Raw genomic sequence first — 18,146 nt, 5'->3', positions numbered from 1 at the left:
ATAATCAAATCAGCATAATCTATCCCAAGACTTGATAGGTTTGTAGTTATTCTGATCAGTCAAAAACATTCAACTTAACTCTCTTAAGAGCAATCATGCAAAAGTGACGATGATATAGGCCTTTATAAGCCCTAAAGTTCAAGCAGTCAAGGTGTCAGTTTTTGGGCAGAAATGATTTACAGCACTCCACATATCACCCAACATCTTCCCTCAAGCACTAATAATGCAGCTGGATGGTCAGGTTAAATGTTCAGAAAGCAAGGAATTTTCAGAGGAAGTTTCCTGGTCACACAGGCTTTGAATAAATTACTAAGGGTATGTTTACATGACAACAATGTACTAAACACGGAACGTTTTTTCTTTGCTTTTTTTGTGTACAGATGACAATGTTGTCGAAATGATATCCGTTCACAAGGGTCCATAAAAAAATATTCAAAAAATGCTGTACTATCATGCCAGGCCAGCAGTTGGCGATGTCACTTTGTAAAGAAAAACTACCTTATGTAGCCTCGCCCCTTTTCAGCTCTGTGCTCATTGTCTTTTGACTTCCGGTTTGTATTTTCAAAGCGATCTTACGTATTTATGAATGAACTGCTCGTTTTAAGATCTTCCTGGTCTACTGACATGTGTTAAGACATCTGCTTTAAACGTAACAATGCTCATGATAACTTTTATTAACTCTACAACAAGTAAATCCACTTCAGCAGCTACATTCTTTGACAGCGATGCCATAGAAAAGTACAGAGCTACCGCAAAAAAGGAAGTTCAAAGACAATTTTATAAAGATGGCGTCACGCTCGTTTCTCTGAAAATGTAATACGCATGTGCATGACGTCACCATTTTCACAAATTCGTGTTTTTAACGTTTACATGGAGACAATAATGGGATCATTTTCAAAAACTTGCATTTTGAAACCCAATTTCAAAAGCTTGCGTTATTGTCATGTAAATGAGCAGCCAAAACGCATAAGTTGAAATCACTGTTGTGTAAACATCCCCTAAGTTAAAGGTGATTCTCCTTTCAAATATGGTAACACTTTATAATAACTGCACGCTATGAAGCATTAGTTAAGAATTAGTTAATAGTTAATTCATCGCTTATAAAGCATTAATAGGCATTAGTAAGAAATTTATAAATACAGCTATAATTGCTTTATTCTTGATTTATAAGTATATCTATAATGTGCTTAATAATTGTATTTTCATACTTTATTAATAATCAATTTATCATTTCTAAATTAAGTATTACATTATTTACAAACCAGTTATTCAGGAGTTGTCAGTAGTTCATTTAGGAAGTGTAAGTAAATGATTAATAAACTATTAAAACATTAATTTATACATCTTATTATTTAGACACATAGTAATAGTTACTTAGTGTGTTAGTAAATGTTTTATTAACACATATTCCTACTGCAATTCATGATTAAATCAGGTAATTATAAAACATTTAGAAGTGGTCAGTTAACTATTTTTGTGAGCTCATCTAAAGTGAGGACTATTTATGCTTTCTAAAGCTTTTATAAATGAGATTTAAAGGTTCAGCGATCTTCTGCACTGCTGTTCTCTAATGTTTTATAGTTAGTACTGAGGTAGTTTTGACACTAGGAATATGTTAATAAAGCATTTATTAACACACCAGGTAACTAATACTATATGTCTAAATAATAAGATGCATAAATGTACATTTAAATATTTTATTAATAATTTACTTACACTTCCTAAATGATCTTATGAACAACTGACAACTCATAAATAACTGGTTTGTGAATAATGTAATACATAATTTAGAAATGATAAATTGACCATTAATAAAGTATGAAAATACAATTATTAAACTCATTATAGATATGCTTATAAATCAAGAACCAAGCATTTATAGCTGTATTTATAAATGGCTTACTAATGTTTATTAATGTTTTATAAATGATGAATTGACTGTTTACTAATGCTTAACTAATGCTTCATAGCGTGAGTTATTCTAAAGTGTTACCAATACATCTGCAATTGCATGGAAATCCTAAATTACATAATTCTTTATTTTGGTCAAATGAATAATGAGAGATGTATAGCCAAGACTCAAAGTTAAAGGGTTAGTTCACCCAAAAATGAAAATTTATCATTTATTACTCACCCTCATGCCGTTCCACACCAGTAGGACCTTCATTAATCTTCGAAACACAAATTAAGATATTTCAGTTGAAATCCGATGGCTCCGTGAGGCCTCCATAGGGAGCAATGGACACTTCCTCTCTCAAGATCCATAAAGGTACTAAAAACATATTTAAATCATTTCATGTGAGTACAGTCGTTTAATATTAATATTATAAAGCGACGAGAATATTTTTGGGGCGTCAAAAAAACAAAATAATGACTTATTTAGTGATGAACGATTTCAAAACAATGCTTCAGGAAGCATCGGAGCGTTATGAATCAGCGTGTCGAATCAGCTGTTCGGAGCGCCAAAGTCACGTGATTTCAGCCGCTGGCAGTTTGACATGCGATCCGAATCATGATTTGATACACTGATTCATTTATGCTCCGAATCTTCCTGAAGCAGTGTTTTGAAATCGGCCATCACTAAATAAGCCGTTATTTTGTTTTTTTGGCGCTCCAAAAATATTCTCGTCGCTTTATAATATTAATATTGAACCACTGTACTCACATGAACTGATTTAAATATGTTTTTAGTACCTTTATGGATCTTGAGAGAGGAAATGTCATTGCTCCCTATGGAGGCCTCACGGAGCCATCGGATTTCAACTAAAATATCTTAATTTGTGTTCTGAAGATTAACGAAGGTCTTACGGGTGTGGAACGGCATGAGGGTGAGTAATAAATGACAGAATTTTCATTTTTGGGTGAACTAACACACTAACACACTAAAACTGGCTTTGGCGAGTAAATGAAACTCACCAGTTGGCCAGTAATTTTATTACGAATAGAAACATAATACATTCAAATCGAACACATGCAAACTGTCCACCAAAGAAAACATCTAACACAACTCCAACTTGTACCTCAGTAGGAGGTTTATCATCAGATGTTTGTCTTAAGTTCTCTTCTCTAGAACTCCATGTGGTCCTCACCTTTTTCTTTTCTCTTGTGATGCTCCTCATCTGTAATTCACTTTACATAAATGCGTTAATGAATAAATGTAACTCTGCTGCTTGTGACAAATTTAAAAGAAAAACAAGTCAAAGCAGACAAAATATATTTTAAATAAACAAAATTCTGTTTCTTTGCTGATGGGATTTATGTTTACATTTTCTCAACTTACTTGCCATAGACAGGTGTCGAAAAAAGTAACTTGGACCTGAGCACAGCTCACTTTTTTTTTTCCTTGAAAGAAACAAGTCATGTGTCTGATTGAATTACTTAAAAAACATTGTTTATTCTTCTGAAATTAAATAATAGCATGTCAATTTGGACCATAAGCACAGCTGAGCAGTTTTTTTTTTTTTTTTTTTTTAAAGTAGAAAGCCTAGCAGCAGTGTGGTTGAATTACTTTGAAAATATTGCATTTCCTGTTCATCTTTATGGAACTTAAATATGAAGTCATATTGTTTAACTTACAAGTGCACCTTTACTGAGTGTGAAAAGGACTACTGGCTCATTGAGCAGATTAAAAACAATTAATGTCACATCTGGGCTTCTGGCCGCAGGCCGATACAACATGCTGCTTTTGGTGCAATTTTTCCAGTGTAGCTTTACAGACCACCCACACAGAAAGGAGGACCTGTTCCCAACACACTGTGGAAACATAATAAGCATTGAATGAACACATGGGAGCTTGAGCTTATGGTTCTAATCATGTTCTTAATACCTTAATGGACAGTGGTTTCAAATGGGTACTTTCCCCTCTTAAACATCAACATTGCTGCACTTGAGGGGGTGTGGGTTGCTCATGGCTAATCTTGACATTTGTTTGCCATAGCTGAAGACAAACTTAAGCTTCCAGAAGACAGCTTGGACGCTGGTACGCATCTATGTGTTAAACAGAGGGTGATTCAGTGGCCTGCAGGGTCCGTGTCCGTGATTCAGTCTCTCGGTACTCTCACACCTCAGCGTGAGGAAAACAAAATGGAAAACGGCGAACCATGAAACTCTGCGGCAATCTCATGAGCTGATGTACTAAAACAGCTGCGGCATGGGAACGCTTCATAGCCTCAGTTGTTTGATTGTGTCATGGCGGAAACACATTCACATGTGGTGACCGTTTTGTTAATTCTAACTCTTTGTTTATTAAGTACACTTAAATAAGTCGTCTGTGTAATGAGCAGGATCTTAGCCATCAAAGCCAAAGGGACAGATTATTTATAGATGGTTTGGTTGACAAACTGAGGTGCCTTGTTTGAGGCTAATTGAGCATGAAAAAAACATAACAAATACAAATACAGAGTGAAATGAGACTCAAAATGAACATTCAGAACCACTAATAGGAAATAGTTCACATTAAAATCGAGTGCACCCATGAGCAACAACATCAATGAGAAAACTTCATTATATTTTGTTATATTTCAACTGAGTTTGAAGGCATAGGTCTCATAATAGAGGTTAGGTAAAAGGTCATTACTTTCATTGTGCACACCTAAAATGTCAAATAGCATTATATAGATATATAATTTATTATCACATTTAAATTAGGCAAAAGAGACAGATAAACATATTAGCTGTAGTGCAGTTTAGTGTCATTGAGATAATATATGACCCTGGACCACAAAACCAGTCATAATGGTCAGTTTTTTTTTTTTAAATTGAGATTTATACATAATCTGAACAATATTTGGGAGAGAAACACCTATTTGAAAATCTGAGGGTGCAAAAAAAAAAAAAAAAAAATCAAAATATTAAGAAAATCACCAATATGTCCAAATGAAATCCTTAGCAATGCATATCCACTCACAAAAACAAAACAAAAAAAAACAACAACATTTTTATTGGAAATTCACAAAATATCTTCATGGAACATGATCTTTACTTAATTTCCTAATGATTTTTGGCCTAAAAGAAAAAATCGATCATTTTGACCCATACAATGTATTGTTGGCTATTGCTACAAATATATCCTTGCGACTTCTGATTGGTTTTGTGGTCCAGGGTCACATATTGTAGTTTTTATTAATAGTTTTAATTTGTTTTTATTTTCATATTTCGTTTTCAATTAGGTTAAAATTCATTTTGTTTTGTGTTTTCGTTATTTTTATTATTATTAAAAAAAAAGATGAAAATGAGAAATGTTTCCGTGACAACTAGCTGAAATAATGTTATATGCATTTATATAATTATATAACAATAATATATAAAATCGTATGTAATTTCAAGTTAAAGATTATTTTATTTCAAGTAACAAACATGCTATTTTATGGTTTTAGTTTTTGTAATATAATAACCCTCACTGTAAAACCGAACAGTGAAATTAATTAAATTAAATGAGTTTGTTTCACTCAAATAATAATGAAAGTTCATTGTACTTAATAAAAAAAGTTGCATGAACTTAAAATGTCATTGTAGTAAGCTGAACTTAATATGATTGAGTTGAGCTGCAGCAGATTTCTAATTCCCAGCATGCTTTGCGTCAGACCATATAAATAACTGTTGAAATTAAGTGTTATTTTGTGTGTTTTTGCACAAGATTAACATATGGAGATATAAGTTAATGTTTAATGTTGTGTTATGTTGGGATTCAGAGGGGGTTTGTTATGTTAGTTTTGTAGAGTTACCACTGTGGTGAAGAGTAGAGCCTGTGGTTAGGTTGAGGATGAGCTGCAAAACATTTAAGACCACATATGTTGTTTGATTATATGCAAGCATGTAATGACTCTCTGATAATGTCTCTCTGATAGTTATAATAGCATGTGTTATTTGCTATGTAACATTATTAATCAAATTGCATAAATTGGTTTAGCAAAAAATCTGAATATTACCTGTTGTTGTTACAACCCTGTCTATAAAAGCCGAAACTGTTTTGATATTTCTCTGTATTCCTTTTTTTGTGTTTTGACTGTTTCATTGTATATAAAAGTAAAATGAAAGCCTATGATGTTTTTTTTATAGCAGGTGCATTGTGACAACTTACCCCCTATTACTCACCGAACGTTATTACATGTCAGAATCCATGTGTTTTGCAATTTTTCATACAAAACTCCATTAATAATTATTCAACCATCATTCTACATTGATTTCTATGGGTTTTTGCTCAAAGTACACTCTAATAAGTCACCATTTTATCAGTTAATGTTTATGTAAATATAAAACTAAGGTGAAGACCCTCTTGAGTGTTCTTAAGAAAGAAAAAGCATTGCCTGCAAACACTCTGCACAGCTACAGAAAATCAAGACATGAATAAGAGCATTTATTGATTTACTATCCACTGTCTCACACACGTACACACACATATGCCATAAACCTGACGGATTTTCTCAATGAGCACTTATCAAATGTAGAACAGGGAGTCACAGAGAACAGGAGACCTCCTCCCTCTGTAAACAGCCCACTCACTATACCTGCAGCACACATAAATGATTAATGCTTGTGATTCAGATATTAGATTAGTTTGAGGTGAAAGGGTAGCTTATGCCAAACCCCCATTAAATTTCATAACTGAGGGCTTTCAATAGCTCTTTGATGGATGAAGTATTTTCCCCCCCTTTTAAAAAGCTTGCTTAAGGTTTCATTGCGTCAAAAAAAAACTTTCTGGTTCCCATTCAACTGCCTACATCGCCTATATGATGAATGCAACCCACGTATTACGGTTTAAAGTTGACATTACAGTTAATCTTCAGTATGTCTAAATGTTTTGAGATCTCATTTGTTATAAGCATCAGTTACAGGGGGTTATTTATAGGGCAATCTGTCAACACCTTATCTGGGTATTCACTGATAAGGTGGTTTTGATAAAAGAACAGCAAGCAAAGAGTTTAAAATGCACAATCATGCACAATAGACAAGCAAATGGCAAGCAAATGTCACGTAAATAGAGTAAACTTCAAGATGGGTCACACTTGACTCATAAGTTCAACCAGTCCATTCTTCTTGCTTAAAAAACAAAACAAAAAGTGTATTATCTTGATTATAGCTATAAGTTCTATAATCCTTACAATGATTGGCAGCAGCCCAGGTTTCCATGACAACAGATAATTGAAGCTAATGGGTTTTCTTAATGATTTCATTCACTCTGTGTGTAATCTCTATGTAAGGTGAGCACCTTTACTATCGGCTATAGTGACCACACACCTGCCATAAGGCATGCACACACACACACACACACACACACACACACACACACACAAACAGCACAGGTGAAAGTTGTTGACTCTTATTAAAGGCTTAAACATTTGAGTAATGCCACAAACAAGTTATCTGCCTCCCCCCCCCCCTTTTTTTTTGTTTATAGAAAACAGATGAACCAGGTGTCTCTGCCAAGAAACAGGTTAGATGTGTCTTGTTAATAGATATATACATGTTTGAGTAAACTGGACGCTACTGGATGTCAGTGACCCGGCCACAGGGCAGCAGAGAAGCTCCTTCTTCAGATTCTTCCTTTTGTTTAATCAACCTGAAAAGAAACAGACCCGGGTGTAGCTTGTATTTATAAGAATATGGATTTTTTTTTTTTTTTTTCTGTTTGATATATAGGCCCATATTTTGGAATTAATTTTCCTGATTATATATACCCAGGTGAAAAAAGTATACTTGAATGCACTAAAAATGTACTTAAATACAAGCAAGGACATTTGTAGTACATTCTTATTTTTTTGTGCTAGATAACATTTCAAAAGTTATACACTATAAAAACACTAATTAAAAGTATATTTCTACTTTAGTAGCACTTCAGTGCACTTAAAAAAGTATCCTAAATACCATTAATACTTAAATTGATTTTTAGTTCTTTGAAATAATGTATTGTAATGGTGGTGACCCCCAAAACAACAATTCACAATTAAGTGTTCAATAAATTGTGTTTAATCAAACTTGTTCGGGCGCCAGGCAGGTAAAGGCCTGCCAAAAAAACAAAAAACAAAAAAGAAAACCCAGGATAGTTCCAAATAATACATTTTTTTTTATGAAAAATAAAACATTCAGGTTAAATGTGTACTAAAATGTACAATTTAACAGTAAGTGTACTTTTGGTGTAAAGTACTTAATGTGCTATATTTTTTAATGTGGGAAAAAAGTGCTACTAATGTTATACAGCTGAGCTCAAAAGTTTACATACCCCTTGCAGAATATGCTAAAATGTTAATCATTTGAACGAAATAAGAAGGATCATGAAAATTGCATGTTATTTTTTATTTAGTACTGTCCTGAATAAAGTATTTCACATAACAGATGTTTACATAAAGTCCACAAGATAGAAAAAAAAAAAAATTGCTGAATTTATAAAAATGACCCAGTTAAAAGTTTAAATACCCTTGATTCTCAATACTGTGTGTGGTTACTTGGATAATCCATGACTGTTTTTTTGTTTTGTGATGGTTGTTCATGAGTCTCTTGTTTGTTCTGAGAAGTTAAACTGAGCTCTGTTCTTCAGAAAAATCCTTCAGGTCCTGCAGATTCATCAGTTTTCAAGCATTTTTGCATATTTGAACCCTTTCCAGCAGTGACTGAATGATTTTGAGATCCATCTTTTCACACTGAGGACAGTTGAGGAACTCAAACTCAACTATTAAAAAACTATCAAACATTCACTGATGCTCCAGAAGGAAACACGATGCATTAAAGGTGCTAAAGAGGATTTTTTGTTTTATCCATTTTTGCAATATTACTTGAAGCTGTCTTTACTAACTGATAAAAGACTATTTATTAGGTGCACTGAAAGGAATAATATTAATATAACATCATCTGTGCACGAGGTAGTGCCTTAAAAACATCAGCCAATCGTTTACGCGATCATCACGTAAACAATTGGCCCTCTGGTTTGTCAATCACTGCCGTGACGTTCCTTGTGCGAGACGAGCGCGGCTGTGCGCTCCAGTAACTTTCCACACTCCACAGGCGCCGCATGCAATGTTTTTGTCAGGAGACAGGAGTAACAACTGCAGATTATGAGTTACCTGCGGTGAGTCCGACATAATGAATACACTAACACGACACTGCGAATGCCGGTGGTAAACAAACACTCGTGTTACTATACTCGTGTTTACGAGTTTTTGGAGGTGTACCTTCGAAGGAGGTTCTTACGCATGCGCTCATTTCAAAAACTCAGTAACAGTCTTTGGTTTCTCAGTCGATGAAAAGATCCTCTTTTAAACTTTTTGAATTGGATGAACAGGGTAAATTATAATTTTTTCTCTTCTGGTAAACATGCAAGAATCTTCTGTTGCTTCAAAAGGGCAGTACTAAATGAAAAAATATGATCTTTAAACAAAATAAGAAAGACTTGCACATCATCTTCTTGTTCAAAAGTTTTCACCCCTCGACTCTTAATGCATCATGTTTCCTTCTGGAGCATCAGTGAATGTTTGAACCTTTTTTTAATAGTTGTGTTTGAGTCCCTCAGTTGTCCTCAGTATGAAAAGACGGATCTCAAAATCATTCAGTCACTGCTGGAAAGGGTTCAAAATATGCAAAAGATGCTGGAAAATCAAAGAATTTGCAGGACCTGGAGGATTTTTCTGAAGAACAGAGCTCAGTTTAACTGCTCAGAACAAACAAGGGGCTCATGAAGAACTATCACAAAACAAACAGTCGTGGATCATCTAGGTAACCACACAGTATTAAGAATCAAGGGTATTTAAACTTTTGAACTGCATGGGTCATTTTTATAAATTCAGCAATTTTTTTTTTTTTTAATCTTGTGGACTTTATGTAAACATCTGTTATGTGAAATACTTTATTCAGGACAGTACTAAATAAAAAATAACATGCAATTTTCATTATCCTTCTTATTTTATTCAAATGATTAACATTTTTGCATATTCTGCAAGGGGTATGTAAACTTTTGAGCTCAACAGTACTAATAGTTTACTTGATTGTACTTGTCACAGTTTGCAGGTTCACTCGTTCACTTTGGCTGCGTCCAAAAACTGGAAAATGCTGCCTTCAGATGATACATTTCAAGGTAGGAAGGCATCCAGGCACGTCCAAATCTAATTTTAGCTTCACTTCCTGTGATACCTTCATCTGATCGACTTTTGAAGGCAGCGTAGATGTATCCTTCACTGCCTTTGATATCCCACAATCCTATGCTTTCCATTCTCTGACAGTTGAGCTAGAAAAATAAAGATGGCATCCGAAAGTTGCGTTTGCTGGTCAGTTTGTGTGTAAATGTACGATTTTGACCAACATTTTCCACTTTTGATGTAATTTCTAGTGAGAAATTACTAGTTTAGTTATTAAATATTTGTTTAGATCTCACCAAAGATCGCGCTATATTGCCGTAGATCATTAAACTGTTACGCTGCCTCAGAAGTCTGTCCGAAATCAGTTTTGTGAGGTGCCTTCATGCACAAACGCTCCCCTATAAGTCACTGCCTGAGAAGGGGCAGTGAGGTAACAAGTCAGCTGCCTAGGTTTTCAGATGCAGCCTCTGTCTCTCTGTGAGTGTGTGTTGCTGCTGATGAGCTGATCAGAGTCAGCTGGACCTCATCAGAGCTGCTATTTAATATCTGTGCATTTTGCCCCTGTATGTGTTGTCAGATCATTGGTGTGTTCATGCAGTGTTAGTCCTGGCTGTATTTGAGTCTCTCGTTCCTCACTGCTCTTCTGGATATTCCCCGTCAAGGCAGTTTTGGATTACCTGTTGGACTTTTGTCGGAGGACTGGTTTGCTCATTGCGGTCTCTGAGCTACCAAGAAATACATTGCCATCTGCACCCACGACGTCTGACCCTTGCTATCTTTTTTGCTGCTATTTTTCTTAATAAACTGATATTTACTGCATTCGCTATTGAATCCTCCTTATTTCACATGACAGTAGGATTTAAAGACACCATTAACATGTAGTTAAGTATCATATAAGGGAATATTAACATATTTACAATACATTTGAAATGAATTATTTAGCGTATAGCACGTCCTGATATTGCTGAGTTAGATGCGTTCCTGGGTCAACATATTTTGTTGATCCTGGAACAACATTCCAGTCTAGAAATGTAGTCTTAACCCTATTCCTACCCCTAAACCTAAACCTACCCATAAGTTATCACAAAAATCAGAGGGAAATGATAGATGAATAACACTGATGTAGAAGCACCAATTCATGATTTTAAGCCTAAACTTGACATAATCTGTAAACTTGTCCCTCAAATCTGATTGGTTGATTTGAATGTTGTTCCAGGATCAACTAAGATGTTGACCCAGGAACATGTTGAACTCAGCAAAATCAGGTTATGCTTCATGCACTACATGTAAGAATATTTAGAATAAATTATAAATACATTGTGTATAAATGTATCATTATTTTGATATTTTAAATAATTCATGTGTTTCTATGTCTGATGAGTATATTTAAAAGTGTATGAAAGATGGGTTCAAGTGAACTACAAGTGGTAACTAAATACATTTTTAGTTAGTATGATAGTATGTTAAAAGCACATTTTAGTTCATATTCCTGGTGTCTCAAAATAGCACAGTTGAGTACACTTAGATGTTCCTAAGATTATCTTAAGAAGTACTAAAGAAGTATATTAAGTACAAAATTAGTGTGTGAAAATAGAGCACTAAGTACATTATGGAAATAGCGTACTGAAATAAAGTGTATTTTAGTGCATATATTTATATATAGTACTGTGCAAAAGTCTTAGCCCACCATTACATGTTGTGGTAACTCTTTACAATAAGGTTCATTTAACTAGTTAACATGAACTAATAATGAACTGCAGTTCTACAGCATTTATTCATTTTTGTTGATGTTAATTTAACATTTACTAATACATTATTAACATCTTGTTAACATTAGTTAATGCATTAACATGAACAAACAATGAACAACTGTATTTTCATCAACTAACGTTAACGAAGATTAATAAATACAGTAACAAATGTACTACTCATGGTTAGTTCATGTTAGTTAATACACTTACTAATGTTTAACTAATGAACCTTATTGTAAAGTGTTACCGATGTTGTTTTAGCAATGCTATAATGACCGTATATAATTACTATTAGAATTTAATCAGACAATGCAGTAAATTTGTATGTAGTATTAAAAATCTGAAAAACAAAAGAAAAAAGAGAAAACAGCTTTTATTGGCTGTGGCAAGTATTCAGTTATGTCTCTCTTAAACTGGAAGGCCAAGAAAACTTTCAAAATCTGATGAGAACTTTCATTTTTTCGAGTTTCATTTTTGAGAAAAGTCCAGGTTGTCACACGAAATACTTATATATATATATATATATATATATATATATATATATATATATATATATATATATATATATATATATATATATATATATAAACAGCAAGGCAAAATAATATTAGATATTAATTATTTTTAAATTTGAAAAACTTTAAATACATTTTCAATCAATTATTGATGCTACCTTTAATTAACATGCAATACAAAAGTAGCAGTAAATAATGCATAAGGCACAAAACTCATACTAAACTTATAATTAGATAAAGTGGCCAGTAACATAATATCATGAAATATTTAAAAAGTAAAAATAATGTAAAAAATTGTAGGTCATTTTTGCTCCAAGACCTGATTTCTGATGCTACATGTGTGTTAATAGGGAGGTTGAATATTGTAACAAATTTAGATGGACTGGTGAGGCATAAACAAGTACTTGGAAGCCCTGTATCCAAATCCATCTCTATATATTAAAATATATATAAAAAAATATTCCAATGTTCACTCAACCCAACCGGAACTCCAGCAATCTGGAGCTGGGCTTGTGTGGGTGGTAGGGATGTAAGAAGGGTCTGTTTGACTTTCAAAGTCCCAAGACATATCTTTTCTGTTAGTTTATGGTATGCATATATGTCTCAAAGGTGGCGAGGAAATTTGTGTGCGCGGGCGGACAGCCATTCCGAAACTTTCAGAGTGAATTGCTCTTCCCCCTCACTCTTCTCCTGGGGGCTTCCTAATATGAACTGACCGCTCTCATTTTTCCCATGCTCTTGGAAGCTCTCATTTTGAATGCACACGCACACACACGATACACACGTGGATGAGAACTCTTGAACACACAAATCTTGTCTACTTAATGGATCAGACGGCTGCAAATTTCTCCAATTCTCTTTTGCTCCCCTTTGCACACAGCTGTCACGTTTTCACTGTCGACATTGTCTCCAGTGTTGATGGAAAACAGCCTTCTAAACTCCCTTTTCTAATGGTACATTAGGGACCTTAGACACAATAGCATAAAAAACACCAAACAGAATTCTGCTACCAACCCCTGAACCCTTACCTCCCACCCTCACACACACATCCACTGACTTACTGACCTGAGTGGGATGAAGCTCCTTAGCTCATACCACAGAAGAAAGACTGCAGATGTTCCCCAATCACTTCCATCAGGATCACTGGCCAGAACAGGCTTAACGTCACGATTCACAGGCATCCTAGAATGTCCTTATGGTCCGTCACAGCTGAACAGGCATATCTGACATATCTTAATCCATATCTGTCCTCTTGCATGGGCATTATGCCTCATGGTAAATGATAGCTACATGTTGTTCAGCATGTATTTTGAGTTTGACTAGATGGCCATCAGCAGGGTTCAAAATTAACACTTGACTACAAGTGGCAAATGCAAGTAAAAGTGTCTTATAGGCAAGGAAAAAAATATTTGTTTGGAGTGTTTTTGAAAGAAGTCTCTTATGCTCTCCAAGGCAGTATTTATCTGATCATAAATACAGTAAAACAGCAATAATGTGAAATATTATTGCATTTTAATTACAATTTTTAATTTTCTATTTTAATATATCCCCTTGAAATGATAAGGTTCTATCTGACGCTTTTGTCAAACTTGAGTTATTCACATACTCTTATTCTGTGTCAACTTTTTTACATTATGTGATGTTTTTTTTTTTTTTTTAAATGTTGTGTACATTTTGGGACTTTTTGTTTAGAAAACAAAAAGGTTCTATCTACAATGTTGAACGGAATGCAAAAAAATTTGAAGCTCAATATCTCAAAACTGCTCAGAATGCAGATAGAACCTTATAATTCTAAGGGACAATATTTTAAAATGTAATTTATTCCTGGGATGGCAAAGCTGTATTTTCAACAGTCATCACTCCAGTCTTCAGTGTCACATGATCCTTCAGAAATCATTTTTATATGCTATTATGATACACATGAAACATTTCTTATTATTACAGTGCTTTTTTTTTTTTTTTTTTTTCAGGATTCTATGATCAATAAAAAGGATTATTTGACAAATAAATATTTTAACAAAATTAATGTTTTCTGTCACTTTTGTTAAATCAATTCCTTACTGACCCCAAAATTTTAGCCACCACATGCACATCTTCTAACAACTTTGACCTTTTTAGTAAAAATATACAAGCAAACGTTTATGTAGAATTTATTTAATTAATTAATTTTAAAATTGTATTTCATTTATTTTATTTTACCAGAACTCCTTGTAATAACATATGTGGAATATTTATTGCATTAAGTCACAACAAAAATATAATGAATTATAATATATAAACATATTTTTGTGTTTTTTTTTTTTTTTTGTGTTAGGTGCATTTTGTTTTTTCTATATGATTTTGCAGGTATCACAATTATTTGTTATTATAAGGTATTATGAGTTATTTGTAAAAAATATAAAAGCAAAAAAACAAAACAAAACAAACAAAAAAACAACAATACCAAAAAAAGCAACCCACACAAATATAATTAAATTTAAAAATATATATAAATACAATTAACATTTTATATTATTTGATAATATTTCAACATATTAAAATATTTACTATTGAAATTATTGTTTGCATTTTATTTTATACGTATTGTCTTTTTATTCTTTTTACTTCATTTTTAATGTATTTTATATCTTTCTATGTATCATCTTGTCATTTCTGACTTTTAATGCATTTTAAATATTGCTGTCTGGTTGAAAGAGATGGGAGAATTAGGAAGAAAGCATTTGTGATAAGGTTAAAATTTGGTAAATTTGGATAGGGGGACAAACCATGGAGAAATTTGAGCTGTGGTGCATGGTTAAGATATCTCTGGATTACAGTCAGGACACTTTCCAAAGGGGGAAATTTGACCTGCGTTGCATAGATAAAATATCTCCGGAAGGGGAATTAGGGCTGTATGGCGCAGTCTTGGCAAAAGGGGAGACTGAAACTTTGTTTATCAGTTTGAAGTGCCTTAACAGGTAGCAGTCCTGTCATGTGAGGAAGATCTATTTAGATCTGCTCTGATGGATAGATCCATTTAGATCCACTCTGATGACAACAACAACAACAACAACAACAACAACAAAACCCCCTAAGACTTCCTAGCTCATCCATCCAGATAGCAAAATTCTCTGTTTTTACTGTTATTTCTATTCCTTATGTTTTATTTTTATTCTTCTTCTTTATGTAAAGCACTTTGAAATACCATTGTGTATGAAATGTGCTATACAAATAAAATTGCCTTGCCTTGCCTTGCCTACAAAATTTAAATAATAATAATAATTATAAAAATCATGGCCAGTATGAACTGTTTATGGCTGGTGAATTCACCTACCTTTTCCCAGTGTGTCAAAAAGTTAATTTAGGATTATGGTCGTACGTCTTTATCTGAACAGCATGGAATAACCTGCTAATCTGGAAAAGGCAGCGTGGAGGTGGATGAGTCAACAAGAATGATACATGCAGACATAGGAAAGAAGGCAGGGATATGTGGCATCTCACTGTAGACAGATACCTTCTGTCCCGGGCAAGATCACAGGGATTCCCTCACTTCCGTGGGAACATTCATGACTCAATAAGGAAAGTGAAAAAGAAAAAAACAGACAGAAAAAGAGGAAAGAGGTATGGAAAAAAAAAAAAAAAAAACCCTGCCTTCAATCACCCACAGTATCCAGACACATTCACACATTCTCATTTCCTCACCTTGTCACTTTCATTCGCTCTGGATCATTTCAGCTGTGGCAAATTTGAACACATTACTGATTAATAACAGCAGGCAGCTTCCTCTGATACAACTATATTATGAGCCTTGTTCGTGACATAAAGAGGAATTACCAAATATTTACCAGAACTCCCATCCCCCAAGGTCAATTATCTATATTATCAATGCAGTCTCAGAGCTGCCTGTAATGGGAGTAAATGGGAAGTAAACAATTAAGTGACTGCATTTGTTTATCTGCTCCGTGGTTTTCCATAAGACAGTGTCTTTGGAACATTATGTTACAATCACAGATTTCTGTTACTGCTTATAAATGGTTTCGTTCTCAATTTTACAATGTGGTTTTCAGTTGTCAGTTACAGGGAGGGTTTTATGAATCCCAGAAACACCGTGACACTGTAGTTAAAACTACATTGTGTCCTTATGTGTCATTTCTCCAGTATTTAGTCAACGTAGGCACAGTGTAAACTAGCGTGCGGGCTTGACACGCGAGACTTCATACACTGTTGTGTAGAATATGGATCTAAAGGCCTTTGATAGTGGAGAAAACTTCAGAATATGATATAACTGTGACTTCAAAAACATTCTTTGAGGCACCATGCAAACATCGCCAAACATTTACTCTCTCTCTCTCTCTCTCTCTCTCTCTCTCGATAAAACCTTCATGTTTGTTCATGCACCAGCATTGTGCGTAACAAAGAATGAGTCATAGGGTGGTTATAAAAAGCACACCTTTACAATTATCAGTTTAGCCTTTGAACCTGTAATTTTGCTATAATGGCACCAGTATAATTGTGACTAAAACATGACAGAGACTTTGTGGAGTCTGGCAGCCGGCAGTGCAAGTATTGCAATCACGTTTTGTTCACTTGGCACTCTCCTAATGCCCTGGGGTCTGTTGTGAAACCTGTAGCGCTTCACCAGAGATTTGTATGGACACCTGATTCTTGCTCAAACCTGCAAATGCTTCATTAAACCTCTTGCGTTTGCTTCTGCGTATCATATAGCTTATATGTGACTTATGTAAGTACACCTTTTGATCACTGCTGCACAAATTTTAGAAGGCACAGACAATGTCTTCAAAGGGTCAGAGATGGAATCATTTGGAGTTTTGAATCATTTGCCAAGAGCCAAAATTATAACTTTTTTTTTCTTCTGAAGAGATAGAGCAGGAAAAAGAAAGAGCAAAAGCGAGACAAGTGAGCAAAGCCCGTGCCAACTAAAATACGAACATCCTGCCTCCCCATTCTCTCTCTCTTGTTTTCTCCACACACATGCTCAATCTCTCTCTCTCTCTCTCTCTCTCTTTCTGTTTTGAACAGTGCTCAGCGGTTGTGTTATGACAGAGATTCTTTTGTTTGGATTATGAGGCAGAGGAAAGGGGAACAACAAGCCTTACTGCTGTTTTTACTGTCAGATAAACAATATTTTCATAAGGTGTTTCTCATCCTCTCAGATCAGAGGGAGATGACTGATTGAGACATGCAGGATCTATTTCCAACTAACACAAACACACTCAGTGTGTCCACCTCTCCTCCTGACACTTGTGGAAGTGTGACACTGGCCCTTATAACTTGATGTAAAGCAGCATTATGAATATACAGCTACAGTATCTCACAAAAGTGAGTACACCCCTCACATTTCAGCAACCGTTTTATTATATGTTATTGAGTGACAATACTATAGAAATGAAAATTGGATATATTTTAGAGTAGTCAATGTGGTGCTTGTATAGTAGTGCAGATTTACTGTCCTCTAAAAATAACTCAACATACAGCCATTATTGTCTAAATAACTTGCAACAAAAGTGAGTACACCCTAAGTGAACATATCAAAACTGTGTCCAAAGTGTCAATATTTTGTGTGAGCATCATTGTTATTTAGCACTGCCTTAATCCTCCTGGGCATGGAATTCACCAGAGCTGCACAGGTTGTTGCTGGGATGCTCTTCCACTTCTCCGTAGTGACATCACGGAGCTGCTGGATGTTAGACACAATGGCGCTTCTCCACCTTCCGCATGAGGATGCCCCATAGGTGCTCAAAAAAGGTTTAGGTGTGGAGACATACTTGGCCACTCCATCACCTTCAGCTTCCTCAGCAAGGCAGTTGTCATCTTGG

This window comes from Chanodichthys erythropterus, chromosome 12 (assembly GCF_024489055.1).
Source record: "Chanodichthys erythropterus isolate Z2021 chromosome 12, ASM2448905v1, whole genome shotgun sequence".
Classification (NCBI taxonomy): Eukaryota; Metazoa; Chordata; class Actinopteri; order Cypriniformes; family Xenocyprididae; genus Chanodichthys; species Chanodichthys erythropterus.
Note: the sequence above shows the minus strand (reverse complement) of the source record.